Source organism: Aotus nancymaae, unplaced genomic scaffold, assembly GCF_030222135.1.
Source record: "Aotus nancymaae isolate 86718 unplaced genomic scaffold, 86718_ANA_hifiasm-v0.15.2.pri h1tg000014l, whole genome shotgun sequence".
NCBI lineage: Eukaryota > Metazoa > Chordata > Mammalia > Primates > Aotidae > Aotus > Aotus nancymaae.
Window position 1 is genome coordinate 19,293,908 of NW_026988425.1, and position 26,260 is coordinate 19,320,167.

The following is a 26,260-nucleotide window of genomic DNA, read 5'->3' on the forward strand; positions in this document are numbered from 1 at the left end:
GATTCACAGAGTCCATAGATAAAACAGATTTATTCAATTGCACTGCACATTTAATATCTACTACACCAAAGTATTTATACTCATCTGAGAAAAACACTCATAGGAGTTGTTTAGAGAGCTTTGAATTACAAAGTTTTAGAACATTTGGATTATGTGGATTAAAAACACATATTTTTATACATTCAATAAAATAAAATCTCAAAAGCCATTTTTCATACCCTAAATAAATGTTTTCCAAGATTCATAAATAATTTTTAAACACAGTCATGTTACGATAACTCCTTGTACTATGAATAAGCACCTGCTAATTTTTGCAGCAAAAAAGGAAACAACTCAGGGTGATTTGGGATCATGCAGTAACAAAGGAATGCAAAGAAAATGTTACTTCTTTGAAGTCAAAAGGGACAACTGATTTACATACACACATAAGGAATATTTAAAAAATCATATAAAATCTAATTTATTACTGTAGAAGATTTAGTATGCCTACAAATATATGTTTTTACATTGTTCTTTTACACATTAGTTGGATTTAAAGTTCTACATTTACATATTTGATTCTTAAAAGCTTTGTATATTTATATTACATTTCACTTTGATCAATCATTTGAATTAAACAAATTGATGTATTAGCAATAAATCTTTGATATCAGTAAAATAGAATAATATGGATGGACACAGCTATAGGTCAAGAAAACATACATGCATGCATGCACACACACAAAAACACACATGTTCATTTCCACATTGTTTGGTTTGGCTCCAACTGTAACACACAGCAGTGACAAAAATTGAAAAAGAGTGCCCATGATTGTAATGAACACTTTATAGGAACACGCTCTTCAGAATAGCATATGGTACTTTAATTCAAATTCACTGCAGGATGAGGAAAGAGCTTCACGATTGAGTATTAGGGGAAATAAATAGCTGTCTAGGGTTCTTTAAGTATAGGAAAAGGCATTGGGATAGAAAAATAAAGCTATACTGAAACACACGAGTTACACTAAATGTCTTTTTCCTGCTGGGAAAAAAATGCCGAGGGATGTTTTAGTTTAATCAATTACACCCTTAGCTGCACTGGTAATCTTTCTTCCCCTTTTCCTTTTCTTCCCTGTTTCCTTTCCCTTCCCCTTCCCCTTTCATTTTCTTTACTCTTTCCTTTCCTTTCATCTTCTCTTCTCTCCTCTTCTCCTCCCCTCCCTCCTCTTACCTCCCTTCCCCTTTTCTTTGCTTTATTATTTTGCCTTCTTTCTTCCTTACTTTTTAATCAGGCACAAAGAGCTACTGATCTAATAGTACTTACTTTCATGAGGCTTTCATTCTGTCCACCAATAACGAAGATTTGTATTCATTCAATAATTTTAGACATAAAACTTCAATGGCATATATTTAAATATGTTTCTGTAATAAAAAGTTTAAGTCAAGTTGTAAGTATCTATTTTATATTTCTAGCAATTTTTTTTTCAATGAAAATTGAGACTGATCTCTGTTCCACTAACATGGCAGAGTTGCTATCAGCTTCACTTCAGAAAAGATTTTTTCTGTATGAATGCACTAAGGATAATTGCAAGTCCCGTATACAGATGATCAGCTCCAATCGGAAATATCTGAATACGAACCTTCTCAATCATGGTGCTAAAAGTCATCCAGAAATGCAAGATAGCGATAAAGATTTTCAATCTGGTTAGGAAAAAATATAAGCATAAAAAGTTGAGAACTGGCTGGGTATGTGGCTCGCTCTTATAATCCCAGCATTTTGACAGACCAAGGCAGGAAGATCACTTGAAACCAGGAGTTTAAGCCCAGTCTGGGCAACATGGCAAGACACTGTTTCTGCAAAAACATTTAAAATACAATAATTTAGCCAGGCATGTTGGTGCATGCCTGTTATCCTAGTTACTCAGGAGGCTGAGGCATGAGGATCACTTGGACCCAGGAATTCAAGGCTGTAGTGAGCTATGATTGCACCACTGCATTCCAGGCTGCACAGAACTCCAGGGCAGCAGAACTAGACCCTGTCTAAAAATAAAAATAAATTAATTCATTAAAAAGTTGAGAACTGTGACAAAACCATGTAGAAAAAAATAATCTAGGTCTAAGTTCTTATGTGGACACTAGGCTGCCTGAGTAAAAGTCACATATTTTTCTGGTCAAATGCAGATGTCTAGGCCCACACCTGGATTTATGCAATCAATATTTCTAATAAGTTTCTTAATTGTGTTAGGTACTGAGAATCATTTAGGTAAATTCTACAAAGTTGTTAACTGCATTACAATTTCTCATGTGTGGCAAACAGATCTATAAATAAACTTCAAGACTTACCAAGAAATTTCCCAAGTTGAAAGTCCTCAACATGCATGCTACATGCCAGTTGGCTCTGCAGGGCATTCCTTCACGTCCAGTAATTGTCAAGGCAGACACTAAGCTTGCAGCTCCGGAGTTCTCTATGAAATGACAGAACTGAGAAACTTAACAATTCCTTTTTTATCTGGTGTATTATATTTTATAGATTTCTTCTGTATCTGTTAAGGTAGACAGATGGATAGATTATTGTCACTTAAATAAGATTTTTGAGAGAAGGTGCATATATATTTTGATAACTGAGCTGGATACATATTGTCATTAGTACTATCAGTAATAGTAATGCTTCTATTTACAATCACTGGGAAAATGTGACTCATTATTGTAATCATTAGACATTCCAAAAGTGTATTTGCATTAGTCCCTTTTCACACTGCTGTAAAGATACTACCTGAGAGTTGGTAATTTATTAAACAAAAGAGGTTTAATTGACACAGCTCTACTTGGCTAGAGAAGCCTCAGGAAACTTACAATCATGGCAGAAGATGAGGGGGAGGCAAGGCATGTCTTACATGGAGGCAGGAGAGACAGCACAAGAAGGAAACTGTCAAACATTTCTAAAACCATCAGCTCTTGTGAGACCTCACTCATTATTATGACAACAGCATGAGGGAAACCATCCCCATGATCCAATATCCTCCCACCAACCCTCTTCCTCAACATGTAGGGATTACAATTCGAGATGCAATTTGAATGCAGACACAGAGCCAGACCCTATCAGTGATGCACCCATCCATATCCTAACTTTGGAAATATATGTAGCCATTTGTTTTGCTCCTCTATTAATAAAATCTCAACTCTTTGTAAGTAGACTGGAAAAGCACTTATCATGTTATTATAACATTTACATTGTAACATACAAACAATATCTAAAAAACTAAAGGTGAAACACTTCTGGTCTTGCCAGTATTGTGCCTAGAACACATTGTTTCAAGATACTAGCCTTTGTAGTCATCCTTGGTTAGGCAATTGATCTCAAAAATCTGTGATTAAAGATAACAGTGGTTATGGCTTTGCTAATCAATAGGTAGAACTGAAATATCAATCAATGCCTAATCTGATAATTCTTCAGTTGATTTGTTCCTTTGTAAGATATTTGCATACAATATATATTTCATGTCTTTATCTGTTGGAAGCACATAATATTGTTTTTACAAATCAGTTGCCAGTAGTTAATTTTCCTATTGCCTGAACTTCAGGAAATGATTTATCTGGGTTTACCTGCCATCGACCATGGCATTTCCAGAAATAATAGAAAAAATATATCAAAAATATCTACATTGCTATAAATTGTGGCTCTTCTATTGGCTGAGAAAGAGCTAGAAAGATGCCAGGAAACAAAATTTAATGCATTAGATATTTGTCATAATTTCTAGAAATTGATTTTATCTCTACCACAGGACTTCATTCTTGATACTTAAAGGCATATAGATATTTTCCCAGGAAGTAGAAACAGATATGTGCTGAAGCAGGCCTCTTCTGACAGAGCCATAGTCATATGAAATATATGGGAATTAAGAGATCTTGGACTTACTTTTGATATCTTATACATGTGATTTCAATGATAAAAAAAACTTTGTCTTTTTCCCCATGCAATACTACATCTGATTTGTTGCAAAATTGTCTAATGTTGCCACGATAGAGACAGAAAATACTAAGGGTTGAAAGAGCAATTTGGAGAAAATATCTGTTTAAATTGAAAAATGACATCTGATAAAGATATTAATTGAAAGATTAGGGAGGAGGCTGGACGATGGGGATATTAAATTAGGATTCAATAGAATGCTTGCTCATACCATTTGAATGCAACTTTAGACTACTTTGTAAATAAATATGTAAAGTAAATGTAACATCAGTGTCTTCAGATGATTTTTCACATTGTAGTATTATTGCATTAATAACGACTCTACAAATATGCCAACTAGGTTTTTTCTTCTTAAAATATGCCACTTGACTTCCATTGCAAATTCTGGAAATGTTGCTAAGACTAGACACCAATACGTTTGAAGATCTCTGATGCAATCTGTTACAAACATTACTTGATAAGAGAAAAAGTATTTGGCCAGTACTTGGTTAGGAAAGAACGTGAATATCTACTGTGAACTAGTTGAAAAAATAATTATTTTCTTTGAAAAATATTTTAGTTGTCAAAGATAAAATATTATACATAGAATTCAATGCTTTCACTATTTGTTTATCTTATTTAGATGTAATAATTTTTTATAAAAAATTTAAAAATAAAATGCATATTCAAAATAAGAAAATGTTTTACAAAAATCATACATATCTATTTTTTATATTTTGGTATATCTCCCAAACAGATAACATACATTATATCCAAGTTTTAACAGATTTTTCTAAGATCATATCAAGGATATGTACATAGCTTTCAGAATGTGAATTTTAATCACTGCATAACTTTTTTTATATTATCATAATTTATTTAAATAACTTTTCTTGACTCTACACATCTGTTTCCAAAGATGTTCTCCTATTATACCTAATAACAACATAATTACAATTATAAGAGGTTTGGGCCCTCTCTCACTGATAGTCACCTACCTCAATGTGCACACCCCCTACCACCACCCTACAGAAATTGTTTCATTGTTCACAGTCTCTCATCAAATGAGACCTGTGTCCAGGGTACTAGCTTCTCCTGTCATTTGAGCTTACGCTAAAGATGTGAAATTTGGTGTAGAAGCCTGAGCCTTAATGCTTCAAGGTATATGACTTTAAGCCTGTTCTGTAGCTGTTACAATGCAGCCAAAGAGACAAACAGTGATTATTAAACAGAGTTGGGGAAATCCTAAAGTAACAAAAGATGGAGTGATTGTTGCACGCTCAGTTAACTTAGAAGATAAATATAAAAATGTTGGCGCTAAACCTGTTCAAGATGTTTCCACTAATGGAAATGAAGAGATTGGGGATTGCATCACCACTGCTACCGTACTGGCATGCCCTATTGCCAAGTAAGGCTTTGAGAAAATTAGCAAAAGTACTAAACCAGTGAAAATCAGGAGACATGTTATGTTAGCTGTTGATTCTGTAATTGCTGAACTTAGGAAGCAGTCTAAACCAGTGTCAACCCTTGAAGAAACTGCTCAGTTCACTATGATTTCCTCAAACAGAAAGAAATTGGCCACATATTTCTTATGCAATGAGTAAGGCTGGAAGAAAGGGTGTCATCACAGTAAATAATGGAAAAACATTGAATGATGAACTAGAAATTATTGATGGCATGAATTTTGATCGAGGCTATATTTCTCCTTTATTGATGCATCAGAAGGTATATTACACTATGTAAAATAATATGTGAATTTCAGAATGTGTATGTTCTACTGTGTGAAAAGGAAATTTCCAGTGTCCAGTTCATTATACCTGGTCTTTAAATTGCCCAATGCTCACTATAGGACCTTGGTCATAACTGCTGAAAATGTTTTATGTTTTGAATAGCATAAAAGTTGATCTTTAGGTTATAACAGTCAATGCTTCAGGTTTTGATTACAATAGAAAGAACAAGCTTAAAGATATGGCTCCTGCTATTGGTGACGAAGTGTTTGAACAAGAGGGATTGACCCTAAATCTTGTTCAGCCTCATGATTAGAAGAAATTGGAGAGGTCACTGTGACCAAAGATGATGCTATCTTCTTAAAAGGAAATGATGACAAAGCTCAAATTGAAAAGTGTATCCAAGACAATCAACCAGTTCGATATCACAACTAGTGAATACAAAAAGGAAAAACTGGACCGAGCGCCATGGCTCACACTTGTAATCCCAGCACTTTAGGAGTCTGAGGCGGGTGAATTATGAGGTCAGGAGATTGAGACCATCCTGGCCAACATGGTGAAACCTCGTCTCTACTAAAAATACAAAACTTAGCTGGGCATGGTGGCATGTGCCTGTAATCACAGCTACTTGGGAGGCTGAGCCAGGAGAATTGCTTGAACCAAGGAGTTGGAGGTTGCAGTGAGCTGAGATCATGCCACTATACTACAGCCTGGCAACAGAGCAAGACTCCATCTCAAAAAAAAAAAAGGAAAAATTGAATGAATATCTGGCCAAACATTCAGATGCAGTAGCTGTGCTGAAGCTTGGTGGGACAAGTGATGTCAAAGTCAATGAAAAGAAGGACAATGTTACAGATATCCTTAATGTTACAATAACTACTTTTGAAGACGGTATTGTTCTGGGAGAGGATTGTTGCATTGCTTTGGTGCATTCCAGCCTTGAAATCATTAATAAAGATCAAACATTGGTATATATATTATTAAAAGACCACTCAAAGTTTCTACAATGACTATGGCTAAAAATGCAGGTATTGAATAATCTTTGAAAGTTAAGAAGATGATGCAAAGATCTTCAGATGTTTGTTATGACACTATGCTTTGGGGTTTTATGAATATGGTGGGAAAAGGAATCATTGGAGAACCACTTTACTGGAAGCTGCTGAAATGCTTTGACTACAGCAGAGGGTGTAGTGACAGAAACACCTAAAAAAAGAGAAGGACCCAGATACGAGTGCAATGGGAGGAATGGGAGGTGGTACAAGAGGTGGTATGTTTTAATTTCTGGAACAGCACTTCACCATTACGAATGAACTGTGACAGAAAGCTTAGTGTTCCTCACCAATAACTTCAGATAAGTCAGTCGAAAATGATAGGAGAAAAGCCTGGCTGATGTTTAAGAAATCACTGTAACCATCAGTGACCATTTTTGTTGACAATATATAATGGTCTATTGCTGCCATTGTCTATAAGATAATTTATTTTGAATTTTTGAATAAAAATACATTTGTGCATTCCCAATATTGGGTGCAAGAGCCATGTACCAATGTATCGCTTTCAACGTAAATTACTGTGGCATTTTTACTACTATTCCATTAAAGTCAGGATTTCAGTGCTTGCCATAATTAGACTGGAAGTTAAGAAGCAGCCTTTCGGCAGACAGTAAGAACAATGGTGTCTAAATTAGAGAAATATGTGATTAGGTGACAACCTTTGTGTGAAAAAAAAATTGGTTACAGTTTAGAAAAAAAGAGGTTTTGCAGCCACCTTAGATTAGATCCTTTGGATAATTTGTTGAAAGCACAATGCCTGACAGAAAGGTTTTAGCAAATATTTCCTAATTGCTCTTCAAAGAAGGGAACAGCAGACAAGAAAATTTTAGAAACAGTAGTAGATTTTTTTTAAAAACTTACTTTTAATAAAAGAAAAAAGAGATACATTAAGTGTATTTTCTAAATACAAAATAGTCATTATTTGTTAATTTATTTAGTTGTTTTTATTGGATGATATATTGAGTTTCCCAGAAAGTGAAATTTGAGGCAGAGACCTTCAGTGCTATTAGTGCACTAATCATATAATCCTGGAGAATATAGAGATGGGTCAAAGGACTACAAGGCTAAAAGATGAAGGCCCAGCACTAAGTGACCAGTTATTGAAGTCACAGGTATGTACCATATTAGCCATATATAGTACAGCTCAGAACACCATCATGGAGAAGAAAGAGAGTTGGATTTATTGACTGGCTTTTCTCTTCCATTGGTAAAAAATATATGTATTAGGTCATTTTCATGCTGCTGATATGGACATACATGAGACTGGCAAGAAAAGGAGGTTTAATTTGACTTATAGTTCCACATGGCTGGGTGGGCCTCAGATTAATGGCAGAAGGTAAAAGGCACTTCTTAGATGGAGGTGGCAAGAGAAAATGAGTAAGATGCAAATGCGAAAACCCCTGATAAAACCATCAGATTTCATGAGACATATTCACTACCATGAGAACAGAATGAGGAAACCACCCCCACAATTCAAATTGTTTCCTACAGGGTCCTTCCCACAACATGGGTGAATGATGGAAGCAAAATTCAAGATGAGATTTAGGTGGGGACGCAGCCAAATCATATCATTCCACCTCTGGCCCCTCCAAATCTCATGTCCTCACATTTTCAAACCAATCATGCCTTCCCAATATTCTCACAAATTCTTAACTTATTTCAGCACTAAGCCAAAAGTCCACAGTTCAAAGTCTTATCTGTGACCAGGCAAGTCCCTTCTGCCTATGAGCCTTTAAAATCAAAAGCAAAAGAATTACTTCCTAGATACAATGGGGGTACAGGTATTGGATAAATACAGTGATTCAAAATAGGAGAAATTATCCAAAACAAAGGGTCTACAGGCCCCATGCAAGTCCAAAATCCAGTGGGGCAGTCAAATCTTAAAGCTACAAAATGATCTCCTTTGACTCCAGGTCTCACATCCAGGTCAAGCTGATGCAATAGGTGGGTTCCCATGATCTTTGGCAGCTCCACCCCTGTGGCTTTGCAGGGTAAAACCTCCCTCCCAGCTGCTTTCATGGGCTGGCATTGAGTGTCTGCTGCTTTTCCAGGCACATGGTGCAAGCTGTCAGTGGATCTACCATTCTGGTATCTGGAGGATGGTGGCCCTCTTCTCACAGCTCCACTAGGTCATCCCCCAGTAGGGATTCTCTGTGGGGGCAGGCTACATTCCCCAACATTGCAACTGGTCACAGATTGTAGTAATATCCATCATCTTTTTCTTCCTTTGCTACAAGTTCTAGATTCCTCTGTCATGGTTGATATTGAGTGTCAACTTGATTGGATTGAAGGATGCAAAGTATTGTTCCTGGGTGTGTCTGTCAAGGTGTGGCCAAAGGATATTAACAGTTGACTCAGTTGACTAAGAAAGGCAGACCCAACCTCAATCTGAATGCACACAATCTAATCAGCTGGCAGCAAGACCAGAATAAGAGCAGGCAGAAGACTGTGGACAGACTAGACTAGCTTAGTTCTCCAGCCCACATCTTTCCCACTTGCTGGATGCTTCTGCCCTCAAACATTGGACTCCAGGTTTTTCAGCTTTTGGACTTTTGGACCTTTGACCACAGACTGAAGGCTGCATTGTCTGCTTCCCTACTTTTGAGTCTTTGGGACTCGTATTGGCTCCCTTGTTCCTCAGCTTGGTGACATCTTATTGAAGGATTTCTCCTTGTGATCATGTGAATCAATACTCCTTAATAAACTTTCCTTTGTATAAGCATCCATCCTATTAGTTCTGTCCATCTAGAGAACCCTGACTAATATACCCTCAGACTTGGTGAGTAATTAGTTTAGACTGAGTTGTTGCCTGTTAGGGATATTAAGACCTTAATCCCACAAGAGACAAAATTCCTCATTACCATGACCTTAAATATGCCTATTTTGAACATCCCTTGAAATGTCCAAGGGACGCTTGGAATTTAAGCTTCTTCAGTTTGTCAGTCATATAACCCATTCCAAGTTTGAGTCTCACATTTCTTTTCCAGAGTACCCAGACTTTGACATAGGAGATCTATGAAGACTTCACAGGTCTACCACTTTTATATTTTCAACCTTGGCCTGATTTTCAGCACAGACTTTTCTGTAGCTACAGAAGATCATAATCTGCTTAAAAGTTACCTAAGAGACCTTATGTCCTCCTCAACATGCATTTAGTTGAATAAGCCTAACATTTTAATTTTTAAATTTTTAAATTTTAAATTTTTAGTTTTTAAAAATGTTCCAATTAGTTAAAGAAGGCCAGCTTGTCATTTTTACTTATTTCTCCCATACAGGTCAAGTGTCCAGCAAATGAGCATCACAATGGCTTACTTTCCTGTTTACACCATCCTTATTAAGTCCAAGTAAAAGTCACAATAGTTGTATTCCATTGAATGCCAGCCTTTACCACCACACACTCACCTCCTTCACTGAGATCCTTAATGCTCAGCTTCTTAGTAATTCATGTGTGAACTCCAATCCTTAGGATCAACTTTCTAGGGCCATTTCTGATTCTAACTCTCTTCACATAGGTTATCTACAAAGTAGAGTGTGAAGTAGAGGACTTATGTGCTGTTCTTTTACTAAGATGTAAAAATCCAAGGAAGAGTAAGGGTCAATGATACAATGTTGAGCTGTTTAATATATTGCTCTATCCAAAAGAACCTACATAAAATGCATTTCGGAACTCTCAACTGAAATAAACTCCTGAACAAGAAGCATAGGATTCTGAAGTGTAGCAAGGCATGTCAGGTGGTGACTTGGTAAAGCAGGCTGGAGCCCACGTAGATTGGCTTACTACAGCAACATTTAGATTAAGAGAGTGAGAGGGAAAAGGAGATCAGAAATGGTACAAAAGAGGTGTCCTATAAAGTGGCATTTAAGTTACAGATTTCTACATTGCAGAACCAAAAACTGAGTTGGATTATATGAGGATGAATATTATCAATATTTTATTAAAATAAATTTAAATCTCATCCCAAGGCATTCTCCATGTAGGATGGATGGCGTGGAACAGTTACATAAATGCATTATTAAAGAACTTTCTTATCCAAAATACCTGTGAATAAAAATGAAGAAAGATGGCTACATGGAAGATTTTATTAGAAAGTATAGCTTCTACACACATTAGAATAAGTTACACCAAAGAAAGATAGCAGGTTAAATGAGAACAAAAGAAGGACATTATATTTTTTAAAAACCTTGTACAATGTTAAAAAGTTTATGAGTAGACTATATTCTCAAATAGTGTTATGTTAAAAAATTCAATAATCCAGCCAGACTACCAATTAAAATTTTTTTTTTGTAAATGAATAACATGAAACAAAAGAGTGAAATTCCTCCAGATTTATAGAACTAGAGAGCAAAATTAGATATTACAAATTGTGGGACTAACTGTGCTTACATTTAATCAGTGTTAAATGATGAATGTGAATAAGGAGACAAAATATCACCTTTTAAATTGTATTCTTATGGCCATACTTTAATTCTATGCTGACAACTAAGTATAGTATTAATCCCCCCTACTTTGATTGTGTGTTTGCCAAAATTATTAGATTATTTGTATAACTTAACATTCCACTTCTGAAAATTAACACAACAGAACATTTAAGCAAATAGATAACTTAAAATAAAAATGTTTCTACAAATATTCATGTAGAGACAAGCATGGCAGAAAAGAATGTTTACAGAGGAGAAAATTCTCATCTCCTGGACCACCCTTGATGGTTCTGTGTAAACCAAGCACAATTGACTAGGATTCATTTGCTCGTGAAATCAAATAATTTTTTATCCTATTTTTGAAGCAACAAAAGAAGGACATTATATTAAATGTTAGAAGTTATGGGAATGATTAAATGTTAGAAGTTATCAGCTCTCTTAAAAATTCTGTTACACCATAATTTATATCTTACCATTAAAATTTCAAAACCATTTGTTAGTCAGATCTCTCCAGATGTTGTTTGGTACTTTAGCACATAGCAATACTATATATGTCAAACAGAAAAGAGTTATATCTCTATCTCTACTACAACCATGACCCAAACCTTATTTATAGGAGAGTGGAGTAGGTACGTTCTAAATCCTACACTTTAAACACAAACATCAGTGGAATCTGAAGATATTGCATGATGTAAGTTTTTACTAATTAAACGTATTGTGGTGGGATCAGAATATTATTTTTTCTCTTTTAATAATCATTAAAAATGAAGGTTCCTTATTATAAAATCTTTCTAAATATAGACTTCTACGATCCTTTGACACAATGCAGTCAAATGATTTCAGGTAATAACTTACATACATGTTATCTAGAATACAGGAGGTAAATTATCGCCCTTAATGATGTAAGTGACATATTAACACAAAGAATACAAACGAATTAAAATTAGAAGACACATTTCCTAGAGAGAAAACATTCTTGAGTCTGTTAGGTAAGTCCCACGGGAGAGAGTGAAGGAAGGAATAAATGCAGAAAAACAGTGTAAGTGATAAGAAAAAAGAGTTGCAGCGGAGTCAGGGAAAAAGGAAGAACCAAAGCAAGCAGGGAGGAAGCACCTGGATTTTCTCCCAAGTATCTTAACCATGTGTTAAAATATAAATGTTTGAACTGATGGTGCCAATTATTGTTTGACTCCAAACATTTTAGGCTTGTTTCTTGTCTCTTTCCTTAAAAATATTAACTCTGTTAGGTTGTCTCAACATCCACTATTATACAACTCACTCATTTATACATTTAAAGCCTCTGAACTATTTTTTCTTCCATTTAGTTTTTCTCTCGCAGTGGAGGCATACAAATAGCTCACCTTTTTGCCTAATTTGGAACAGTTTCATGAGTGGCTTCTCTTCCAGGTCCCTGAACGAGGGGTTTGAAAAAACTTGTTCATATTCATGAGGTTAGCCTGAGTGGCTTCCTGGACAATCCTCACCTCCTTGTCTCTCCATTGTTTGAATGATCCTTCCCATAGTTCAGGCATATTGGGAGGAAGATGAACATCCTTCAGGGATTGTTATCCACCCTATGCTGTGGGCTTTAAGAAGAAAAGATTCCATTCTCCCACTCTGATCCAGATCTAAGTGGATAATAGGTAGAAGCTTTAAAGCTTGGGATGCCTGAAAATCTGATGCAGACTTTTTCTGTGGGGAGGACTGAAACACCTGGGAAAAGAAGGTAGCTGTGAAAAAAGAGAAGACAAAATACATCAGTGAAAATGTCTGGAATTCCCATGATGCTGGGCACTACAAGACACTGACCTTGTGACTAGTAGGAAAAGGCCCCCCTGTCACAAGCATCATTATTGTTTGGATAGGTGTATGCAGAAGGCTCTTAATCAGGTCTTAAGCACAGATGGCTGTAGGAAGAAAGCATGTGAATGGAGGAGGCAGGGGATGGGTCTGAGAATGTTACAAGCAACTCAGGACTTGCATAAACAATTCCCATGTTCTTCTGATAGGGACATGAAAGCTTCCTGTTGTTAATTGTAATGGGATTCCAGGCAATCACATGCTCTTGCTGCACAGAATACCTTGAGTTAAATATATTACTTAGGCTTTAATTTCTATCTCATACATTAGCAGATCATTATAATTTATATCAGATATTTGAAATTATATGGCTGTGTTAAATTTCACTTTATTGGCTATTGAGTAATTAAATTGATTAGGAATTTTTTTAAATCACCAGGATGATTTTATAAGTTGATTGTTATTGTTGTTATCATAATATTTTTAAACTACTCCCATTAACACATATTTTAGAAAATATAGTGAAATCTCAAAACAATTGACCTAAATATATCTAGTGTTCATTAAAAATCTCAAACGTGTGGAAAACATTGTGGCAAGGAAAAAGTTAGTTATTAGCAGAATAGCACCATTTTCCTTTTTAAAACTTACCAAATTGTAAGTATTACTCAATTTGTATTAACTGAAAGAATTATCTGTATCTTAATTTTAAGTAATGTTTTATCCTTTTATGCCCAAAGCCTCTGCATTGAATTGCACACATTTCTACAACCTCCCTGAGATATATTTTGATTCAAACTCTGTGCATCAATTTTTGTCTTAATGGTTATGCCTGATCCTATGCTCATCCCTGAACTGATTAACAACATAGAGGATGAGCGTGATGATACTGGCACCTTGATTGGACTGTTTAGCAGAAGGATATATAACACTGAAAAAAGGGCAGAAGTTCTCCAACAAGTACAGTGACTAGACGTGTAAGGATGTGAGTGGGGAAAGAGGCAATCGGGAATGGTGGTGGTGTTTGGTCAAGTGCTCTAACTTCTGGTCTCCAAGCCAATAACCTATATACCAAGAATTCACCAAGAAGGTCGCTCGTTGCCACCGCCATTAAGGAATGAAATAGCAGAGAAACATAAAGAATAAAACATACATTACACATTCGAAGTAGAAACATTTCATAGAGATAAAGCCCTGCTGCTTTGGATAAGCACGATAAGGTCCTATTCATGTTAGGACTCTTCTCTTAAATAATTGAGGCTGGCTGCGATGGCTCACACCTGCAATCCCAGCACTTTGGGAGACTGAGGCAGGAGGATCACAAGGTCAAGAGATCGAGACTGTCCTGGCCAACGTGGTGATACCTCATCTCTACTAAAAATACAAAACTTGGCTGGGCATGGTGGTGCGTGCCTATAGTCCCAGTTACTCAGGAGGCTGAGATAGGAGACTCGTTTGAATCCAGGAGGCAGAGGTTGCAGTGAGCTGAGATTGCACCACTGCAATCCAGTCTGGCAGCAGAGCAAGATTCTGTCTCAAAAAATAAATAAATAAATTAAAAAATAATAATAATAATTGGAAAGGACTCAGAAAGAAGGTAGACGTAGAGCAGATAGAAACAGCAGGAAAGAGCATGACCCCAGCACAACTCTAATATAACTAATTGTTCCAAAGAAGCTAAGATTAAGCCTTCCATGATTATATGAATATAAATGAGTATATAGGTACATATTTTATGGTAGAATAACAGTTCAACTCTAACTGAAGAAAGAACAATTTAACTAGGATAATAAAAGAGTTCCATTTCCTCAGCTATTTAAACCACCATCTGAGTCAACAGACAGCAATCCACTTTTTATTTCCTAAAGGACAGAGCATGTACTTGATAAAGGATCTTTGATCCATGAAGCAGTTAGCAAAGTTAATCTTCTGTCCTCAGAAAGAGAGAGTCTACAGATTGTCTATCAAATAGAATAAGTAGATGGGGCCACCCACTCAGTGATTCATTTGCCCCAGCTAATTCAATGACTTTTTATTTTCCTCTCTAACAGATAGTGGAAAATATATAGTCAAGGCCAAAATACTTTTTTTCAATATCAAAAGCATACTGCATATAAAAGTGGACAATGCACATTAAATGACATATTTCTGTGGCTTTTAGTTTCAAGACTATGTTCTTGTGCTCTATTTGACCTTACATCTCATAGTCACAGCATTGCTATGACTAGCAAATGGTCCTTTTTTATTGCTATAATCATTGAGGCTATACCATATGCTTTCTAACGGATGAACATGAAAATAGTAAAACTAATTATTTAAATTAGTTTCAGGGATACTGTTCTTGGCATAGAATAGACTTCATGAATCTTTTGCAGCTATTTCAATTCACAATGTGCCAGCTTCTGTAGATTTAACTCTCAACCTATCCTATATTTTCTTGACCTTGACCACTTATTAACATTTTATGATTCTGGAATAGTACTTACTCCATAAATGACCATACTCTTTTACGATCTATTATAATAATAGATTACACAATTATTTTATAGGATAATATATTAAAATCCTCTGAATTTTTAAAAAGCCTTTGAGCAAAATGTGAATAGGTCTAACAAGGTAAAAGAAATGACTTAGTTCAGTTTGCTTAAACTTCGCTTTGTCTCCTCAGAAGGGGTACCCTGCTCAGTAAAATCTATCAGCAATATAAAAAGACTCTCCTCCTCAGCCCACAAATGGCCAAGCTCTATCTACAGTGTGATAACAGGGATCAAGGTCTCTGTTTATAGGAAAAAACTGTTACCGGAAAGGGATCCCGATGCAGACCCCAAAAGACGGTTCTTGAATCCTGTGCAAGAAAGATTTCCAGGCGATTCCATAAAGTGAAAGCAAGTTTATTAAGAAAGTGAAGAAATAAAAGAGTAGCCACTCCATAGGCAGAGCAATACCGAGGGTTGCTGGTTGCGCATTCTTATGGTTATTTCTTGATTATATACTATACAAGGTATAGGTTATGCATGAGTTTTCTAGGAAGGGGGTGAACAATTCCGGAAACTGAGGGTTCCTCCCATTTTTAGATCATCTAGGGTAACTTCATGACGTTGACCTGGTATCTGTAAACTGTCATGGCACTGGTGAGAGTGTCTTTTAGCATGCTAATGCCTTGTAACTAGCATGTAATGTGCAGTGAGGATGACTAGAGGTCACTGTCATTGCCATCTTGGTTATGGTAGATTTTGGCCAACTTCCTTACTGCAACCTGTTTTATCAGCAAGGTCTTTAAGACCTGTGTCTTGTGCCAACTTCCTATCTTATCTTGTGAGTTAGAATGTCTAACTCACTGGGAATGCAGCCCAGCAGGTCTCAGCTTTATTTTACCCAGCCCCTACGCAAGCTGGAGTCGTTCTGGTTCAAATGCCTCTGACAAAACCATTTCCTCTTGTCTCTATCCTAATAATTCAGATGTTAATATTACATAAACATTAAATTTTCTTTTGTTTTTAATGTAAAATTCATTTGATACTTCATGATACTTAGCCAATTTATATACTACCACTAGCATTGATTTTTAGCAATTCCTATGAAACGAACATAAATCTTAGAACCAAAATGATTTTTTTTCTGCTTTCATGGTTTGGTTTTCAGTGTGTAACATGAAGTAGGTCTGAGAATATCTCTGGATAAAATGGAGCAATAAAGCTGTTAATCATGTTTGTGGCAAACAGAAATTCAAAGCCTCTAAAATTATTGGAAGTCTTACATCTGAATGAGCATAAAGATGAAGTAGATAGAGGTGCATAAAATATTCCAGGGGCTTTTTACTATTATCTTCATTAGGATTCCAGCTTAATGGATACTTTATTGCCCAGAAATTCATTTCATTTGCATTTTAACTGGGTTTTAGTCAAGTTAATCCTTTTTCTTCCCTTGCTAAGAAACTATTTTGCTACTACAGCAAAATACTGAGAGAAAGAAATTGAAAGTCTACTTATACTAAAATGTAAATTTGTCATAGTTTACTAAAGTGAAGAGACCACTATACCAAGTTCACTAGATCATATTTTTTGACTCCAAAAATTGTCTTGTGTATTAAAGAGTAAGCCCCTATTAGATAACAAGGAATTCGATTCATTTATGCTAAAGATTTAATATCAAAGAAGATTCAGTAAAAATCAACATCTCATTTTTACAGGAATGAAAACGATAAAGCAACCGCATATTGAGAAGTATGCAATTAATTTTCACGACAAACTCTGACATCTAATACCATGCATCATTTAAACACTGTCAATAAAAGAGCAACTTAAATTGTATTTTGAAAATGCATTCAGTTCAGTAGTATATTGGCCTAATGGAAAGACCAAATTTTTTTAATTGAAAAAAGTAGGTTCAGGTCCTAAATCTTAATAGTTTTAGGTTCACATGGAAATAAAATATTTTTGTTTATGAGTTAGCTTACTAAAAAAACAATGTGCTGATAGCTCCTTAATAAAATGGCCCCTTCAGGTAAACAGACATCTGAGAAAGATCTCAAAAGATGCGAATAAAAACAGGCCAATAACATGGGGACAATAGACAATATTTCATCAGTATTTATTTTGAAATATTTAAAATATGGATAATTACAAGATAAAAAATAGCATTCAAGCATACCCATACTGTGTTTATTAAGATCTCTAAGCTTTCTTTTAATATTATTTTAAAATTCGTGCTGTTTCTCAAGTAGATTTAAAACATTGTTTCTCCATCACTAAAACTTGAGAGACAAGCTGCTCCTAACTTAAGCCATTATTTCACGTTGAGGATGGCTTTCTGTGATGTTTGTGGACAGTGGATGGTCTGTTGAAAGTGTGTTGCTTTTAATTACTATCTTCTTTTAAAAAGCAAGTGAGCTGTCAATTATTTCAACTTTTTACCAATAAAAGTATTGTGGGTGTGGTGGCTCATGCCTGCCTGTAATCTCAGCACTTTGGGAGGCCTAAGGAGGTGGATCACTTGAGGTCAGGAGTTCAAGACCAGTCTGGCCAAAATGGTGAAACCCTATCTCTACCTAAAAATACAAAAATAAGCAATGCATGCTGTCATGCACCTGTAGTCCCAGCTACTCAGGAGGCTGAGGCAGGAGGATCACTTGAACCCGGGATGTGGAGGTTGCAGTGAGCTGAGATTGTGCCATTGCACTCCAGCCTGGGTAATGGAGTGAGACTCTACCTCAAAATGGAAAAATAGTGATAATAATAATAAAAGTATATAGGAGAGAGTGTAAGGGAAACCCTACATTGTTTCAAACCTATAGTTGCCCTAAGAAAACTGAGAAAGGAAAATGATTTGAAATGATCAATAGAAGCTAAACAGAAAGCTGTTTTCACCTTTCTTCACTCCTGCTGATTAATACTAGATATAAAGTCCGGGATTTAGATGAAGACAAAGACAATCCACACACTGAGACTTTGGTAATCTTTATGACACAATTGACTTTCAGCACACTCTTGGTGATAAGATTAAACACAGTCCTTATTCTCAAGTCTAGCTCTGTTTCTACTGGAGTCGATGGAAACATTTATTGGCTTGAATCGAAGTATCCTCAACTTAATTTATAAAAAATGATGTTCCATAAGTTAATCATGGAATTTATAAAGACATTCATCTCCTTGTATGTTATCAAGTTAATTATTACAACATTTTGGTTGTTAGGATCTATATACTAGGTAAAAAATAAAATTCCCATTGAAAAAAATAGAAGTATTTTATTCTTACTTTAAGTTGATTGCATTTTAAAGTGTTTTTTATCTATATATCTGCAAGATTAACACTTTATATGGATTTTTTTCTTTCTTTTCTCTTTCTCTTTCTTTCTTCTTTCTTCTTTCTTTCTTTCTTTCTTTCTTCTTTTTTTTTATACGAGGTCTTACTGTGTTGCCCAGGCCAGAGTGTTGTGACATGATCTCGGCTCACTGCAACCTCAACCACCCTGGCTCAGGTAATTCTCCCACCTCAGGCTACCGTGTAGCTGGGTCTACAGGCATGCACCACCATATATGGATGATTTTTGTATTCTGTGTAAAGATAGAGTTTTGCTATATTGCCTCAGTGGCTCTAGAACTCCTGAGCTCAACCCATCTACCAGCCTCAGCCTCTCAAAGTGCTGAGATTGCAGGTGTGACACTGTGCTCGTCCTTACATGAAATTTATATCTACCTTTTATTCTAAAATTTGGTTTGACCCTTAAGCTAACCTATTGTCTCAAAACTTTCTACAAAATAAGAATATGTTTAATAATATCCTCATGTATGTTTTTAGTATGAAAACTTGAAGTGAATTTCATAAAATTAGGTAACTATAATTCTTATGAGATTAGATTTAAAAAACAGCAAAAGTAATACCACAAAAGCAGAGATTAGAATAAAGTAAATGTCAAAAATTAGTAGAAAGTAAAAAATAGAAAATAAACATGTAATGGAGCATACATGTTAACAGTCAAATCTTATTCAATGGAAAACTAATAAAATGGCAAATCTATACAAAAGAGAAAAAGAGAGACAGAGACACAGAACAAAACTACAAAAAAACAAATCAAGAATAAAAAATACATTGTTACTAAAATCAATCATTAGTATTAGCAAGTCTATTGACTAACAGACATTACAGGTATTAAAATATCAACAGAATAGGATAAATTATGCCAACATTGCAAATCTAGACATAATGAAAACATATCTACAAATAAATAAACCTTCAAAAAGAGATGAAAGAAAAAATAGAAATGATAAACTGATTAAAATTAAAGTAATTGCATCAATAATCAAAATAATCAGTAAACCTTAGTAATACAAAGATAGTAAGTTAACTTGTCTCTGTTTACAGATAACATGATTTTATATTTAGAAAAACCCAATATCTCAGCCTTAAAACATTTTGAACTGATAAACAACTTCAGCAAAGTCTCAGGATACAAAATCAATGTGCAAAAATCACAAGCAGTCTTTACACCAACAACAGACAATCAGAGAACCAAGTCAAGAATGAACTCCCATTCACAATCACTACAAAGTTGATAAAATACCTAGGAATATAGCTAACAAGGGATGTGAAGGCCCTCTTCAAGGAAAACTACAAACCATTTATCAAGGAAATCAGAGAGAATACAAACAAATGGGAAAAAAAAATTATCCTCGTCTGGGCGCAGTGGCCCAGCACTTTGTGAGGCTGAGGCAGGCGAATCAAGAGGTCAGGAGATTGAGACCATCCTGGCCAACATGGTGAAACCTCGTCTCTACTAAAATGCAAAAAATTATCTGACCATGGTGGTACATGCCTGTAGTCCCAACTACTCGGGAGGCTGAGGTAGGGGAATTGCTTGAACCTGGGAGGCAGAGGCCGTGGTGAGCCAAGAACATGCCACCGCACTCCAGCCTGGCAACAAAGCAAGACTCCATCTCAAAAAAAGAAAAAAAAAATCAATTTTCATGGATATGAAGAATCAATACCATGAAAATGGCCATAATGCTTAAAGTAATATATAGATTCAATGCTACTCCATCAAACTGCCATTGACATTCTTCACAGATTAGAAAAACCATTTTAAATTTCATATGGAATCAAAGAAGACACCATATAGCCAACACAATCCTAAGCAAATGGAACAAAGCTGGAGGCATCACCCTACCCGACTTCAAACTGTACTACATGGCTACAGTAACCAAAACAGCATGGTACTGGTACTAAAACAGGCATATGCAGCAGAACAGAGACCTCAGAAATAACACCACACACCAACAACCATCTGATCTTCAACAAACCTGACAAAAACAAGCAATAGAGAAAGGATCTCCTATTCAGTAAATGGTTCTGGGAAAATTGGCTAGCCATATGCAGAAAACTGAAACTGGACCCCTTCCTTACACCTTATAAAAAATTAACTCAAGGTGGATTAAAGGCTTAAGTGTAAAACCTAAAAACTATAAAAACCCTAGGAGAAAACCTAGGCAATACCATTCAGGACATAGGCATGGGCAGAGACTTCATGAAAATGCCAGAAGCAATTGCAACAAAAGCCAAAGTTGACAAATGGGATCTAATTAAACTAAAGAGCTTCTGCACAGCAAAAGAAACTAGCATCAGAGTGAACAGGCAGCCCATAGAATGGGAGAAAATTTTTGCAATCTACCCTTTTGACAAAGGTCTAATATCCAGAATTTACAAGGAACTTAAACATATTTACAAGAAAAAAATCAAACAACCCCATCAAAAAGTGAGTGAAGGATATGAACAGACACTTCTCAAAAGAAGACATTTACACAGCCAAGAAATGCATGAAAAAAGCTCAACATTACTGATCATCAGAGAAACGCAAATCAAAACCACAATGAGATAACATATTACGCCAGTCAGAATGGTAATTATTCAAAAGTCAGGAAATAATAGATGCTGGTGAGGCTGTGGAGAAATAGGAACACTTTTACACTTTGGTGGGAACATAAATTAGTTAAACCATTGTGGAGGACAGTATGGCGATTTCTCAAGGATCTAGAACCAGAAATACCATTTGACCCAGCAATCCCATTACTGGGTATATACCCAAGGGAATATAAATTGTTCTACTCTAAAGTTACATGCATATGTATGTCTATTGCAGCAATATTTACAATAGCAAAGACTTGGAACCAACCCAATGCCCATCAGTGATAGATTGGATAAAGAAAATATGGTACATATGCATTATGGAATACTATTCAGCCATAAAAAGGAATGAGATCATATCCTTTGCAGGGACATGGATGAAACTGAAAGTCATCATCCTCAACAAACTAACACAGGAACAGAAAATCAAATACTGCATGTTCTCACTTGAACATTGAGAACAGAGAGGGGAACAGCACACACCAGGGCCTATTGAAGGGTAAGGAGTGAGGGGAGAGAAGGTGGAGGGTAGGTCAAGAGGTGCAGCAAACCACCACAGCACATGTATACCTATGTGACAAACCTGCACGTTCTGCATATGTATCCCATTTTTGTATTTTTAGAAGAAATAAAAAATTATCAGGTAAAATATATTCAAATGAAGCTTTAAAAAACATTATTACAAAAATGAGTCATTATTAGGTTATCAGAAAGAACAATTAAATAATCTGAAATTAAAGCATCAATATTAGTTTCTCAAGGAGAAGAACTCATCCAAATTTGAAATCAATAGAAATATTTCCAAGTCTTTTGGAAAAGGCTGAGCCTAGTAAGAATCCAGTGAAAATTCAACGTTAAGGTGAGTTGTCTTTATAATTGAGAAAAATAACCCATGAACTGCAAAATGGGTCAAATTATTGTATATCTTACTTTCAGATAAAAAAAGTAAAACAAATATCTAGTATGTCAGAGATACCAACCAGACATTTTAAAATATGTAATTTTTCTTTTATATATTTTTTCTCTTTCTACATTAACGTTTTCCTAACTAAACATTTGATATAACAATTCATCAGGCCGGGCGTGGTGGCTCACGCCTGTATTCCTAGCACTCTGGGAGACTGAAGCAGGCGAATCACTTGAAGTCAGGAGTTTGAGACCAGCCTGGCCAACATGGTGAGACCTCATCTCTACTAAAAATACAAAAATTAGCTGGGCATGTTGGCATTTGTCTGTAGTCCCAGCTACTTGGGGGGCTGAGGCAGGAGAGTCGCTGGAACTCGAGAGGCGGAGGTTGCAGTGAGCTGAGATCGTGCCCCTGCACTCCAGCCTGAGTGACAGAGAGAGACTGCATCTCAAAATAAATAAATAAACAAATAATTTATGTGATTTATGAGCATTTCAATATTAATTTCATAGCCAAATACACACAAAATGGAATAAATTTAAATGACTGCCTGAATTTTCTCTGGGAAAAAATCTCTTCAACAAAAGTATAAATGAATCCTTCTAACAAAATGAAGAAAAATAATATTTACATAGTTGGAGCAAGATGACTGAATGGAGGAGCCTGACTTTCCTACCCCCATATAAAGGACCAAAACAGTAATTAAACCGACACATTTGAACTGGAGTGTTTGAGGGAGAGTGATGGAGTACAGTGTTGGGAAAATAAAACGCATAGAGGAAGGAGACCTTTAGGGAGAGTCTGATGAAGAGAAGGAAATACCCTCCCTCTGCCACATCTTCCCAGCTGGGTTCAGCTCAGAGAAAGAAAGCACTTCCCCAGGAAAGTAAAGGTAGGCAGGAGGCTCCCAGCAGCCAAATTAACTTGCAAACATCTGCAGTCTTTGCTAATGGAGAATCCTGTGGTCTCCACAGGCACTCAGCTTAATTTTGGGAGCTGCCTTGCACCCACAGCTGCACTGCTCCAGAGAAGAAGCCCACGCTGTGCCCCGCTCCTCACTCCATGACTGAAGCTGCAGCTGTATGTGTCATCTTGAAACTGGAGTCACAGCTCAAGTGCATCCTGCTTCAGGAGCCAGTAGCCACTACATCTTTCCATTCCTGAATTCATGCTAGCATGACACCACATTCACACGTAATAGTGCATTCACTGAGCGGCTACAGCTTCCTATACCTAGAGAACAAGCTGTCTAGGAGGCACTATGCCGTCCATATGCTGGAGACTGCAGACCCCAGCCTCAGGGATCATAGGTCCGGCAATCTGGCACTGGAGCCCACATGGTCCCCTGCCTCCAAGAACAAGCAGTTCTGCCCAGAGAAGTTGTGCCCAGATGGGTGCACGCTCATCAGCCAGACACACCACCCCTAAACCATTACCTTTACTTGATCATCACACAAGGTATACACATATGGAAACATCACATTGTACTTTATACATATATACAATTGTTTCAATTAAAATTTTACAAAGGAAAAATACGTGCATTGGATTACTTAAATCAATTTAACATTGATGTTATAGTCATGAGAAAAGGAGAAAAGAGAAATTAAAATAATTTTAGAATATTTTTTCCCCATAAGGAATCTCATGGAATCTAAATAACACCTCAAATTATGAGCTACTATAAAGGTATTCAATGTAAGAATAGAAGTTCCTTATTATATGTTCCATAATGGGATAACACATATTAATTATCTTTCTATTTATGTTCAAAGGGAATGAGTGATCAGTGATGCTGGTCAGGAAATCTGAAACGAGACTGGCAATTTTGCATAGATATCCTCATGGCATTCACGGTGAATGCCTGAAACTGAGGCTTGCAAGGCTGCTGACTGGTAGCAGCTTTTACAATGCTTTGGTGGTGGTGGCGGTGGTGGTGTGAGAATAACATACTGCAGAGTGATAGGACAGTTGCCTCACACAAGTTCTAAGTCTAGTTTGTCACTGCCTCCTTATTAGATGCCTAATTCTGCTCCATTTCTGTAGAACACATGGTGGGAAATACAGTATAGAAATATGGGATCTGAAGAAATCAAACATAAGATACCTTGACATCTAAATAGCATATAATGCAATCATATATGATTGTATAATTTTTAAATATAAATAAGATAATTATTAAACTTAGTGACTAAGAATTCAATGCATATATAAAATTACCTAAATTCCAATCAGAGAGTAATACAGTTCCTGGTAGGATTGATTCAACGTTTTATTATCATATGAAATAGAATGCAAAACCACGACAGCCAAAAATAACTCAGTAATTTAGACAGAATCGATTTCTTATTGCCCATAAGACCTCATTTAGAAAATTATCTCAATTTCCTATCTATTAGTGTAGCAGGTATTTCTAGTACTCAATTTTCTAGGCACCTGGGTAGCCTACATTTCTCAGCCCTCTTGGACTCTTGGAGTGAGTGGAACATATGTTCAGTATTCACTAATGGCCTGCAGGCAGAAGTGACCTGTGCCATTTGCAGCACAAGGCATTTAATAGAAAAGTGTGATTTATCTATCCTGTCTATTCCTCCTTAGTGGTGTCCAAGAGTACATATCTGAGATGGAGGAAGAGCAAGGTAGAAGCAGCTGAACCATAGTATAACATGGAAGGTGCTTACCTAGAATGTTACCAAACCTAGAAATACCCCTTTGCTGAACTGAGACACTTATATATCTTTTTGCATATAACCTAGTGTATCTTGATTAATCAAATGGATCAATTCCAAAAGATTTATTGCAGTCTCACAATTTGTCCTCCACACTCTTGGGCCCCCATTGTGTTGAGATTCAATATACTGCAACAAGTATTAATTTTGTTACTAAAATGACATAAAGCATAACCATCACAAAGGGCATTCTTTATAAAGGACAATGTTTATGATGGAACATCCAGAACAAATTATGGTGATGACACAAGGTTGTTTTCAGGTCTGTTGCCATCCCAGTACTTATTGAGCTATAATGTCTTCCAAAACCTTGAAGAGAATATCCTTCTCCATTCTTTTATCTATTACAATGGTCTCTGATCATTAATCATGAAAAACATCTAAGATAGCAGCAGACTAATATGATGATTTTAGTGATCCGTAGTATAAAAATGCCACAGAATGTTCAATAGATAAACTGTCTAAAGGATCTGTCTGTTACAGGTTTTGAATCCATCAGTCTCTTTGTGTTATTTGCTCAGCTCTTGAAATATCGTCAGCCATTACCTGCAGTACATCTGCCTTCGTAGTCAGGAGAACTTCCATTACTCGCCCTCATTGTTCAGTCTCTAAAGCACAGGGACCCTGATTTTTAGCCATTAGTAGAAAAGCACACAAATCTGACTTGACAGTAACAAGTATGCCTCCAGCGAGGCTGTTTTCTCTCTGAAAAATCAATAAGTTTGATATATAATTTAACAGACTAAATTGTGGAAATATTTGGTGGTGAGAGCATTTCCAAATTTCCTGTGTAATATAGACAGAAATTCTGCACAAGCAGAGCTGTCACTGAAGAAATGTGACTCTTTTTACAGGAAAGTTTAGAAAAAGTTGGACTAGAACATTACTGTGTTTTGATTTTTTGAAGAGTGAATGCTCCTTAAAAAAAGACTCAGATAACAACAAAAAAAAAGAGTTTTAGAAAAAACTTGTCATCATCATTTGTCCTCAGCTATGGGAAAAATAAAACAAAAACATAATCAGCTGAGCCCTGTAACCAAATTTGGAGCCACATCATGAGCCCTTAATCAGAGTTTTCAGGCTACAACATGAGGGTCGGACGGGCGCGGTGGTGTAATCCCAGCACTTTGGTAGGTGTAATCCCAGCACTTTGGTAGGCCAAGGTGGGCAGATCACAAGTTCAGGAGTTTGAAACCAGCCTGGCCAATAGGGTGAAACCCTGTCTGTAATAAAAATACAAAATTTAGCTGGGCATGGTGGTGGGTGCCTGTAATCCCAGCTACTTGGGAAGCTGAGGCAGAGGAATC

General features: G+C 36.2%; 1 pseudogene; it reads left to right on the forward strand.

The window, feature by feature from the left end:
- The first annotated feature begins 1,499 nt into the window (after positions 1-1,499).
- LOC105733001 (60 kDa heat shock protein, mitochondrial-like) lies at positions 1,500-23,294 on the forward strand (annotated as a pseudogene).
- The last annotated feature ends 2,966 nt before the right edge of the window (positions 23,295-26,260 follow it).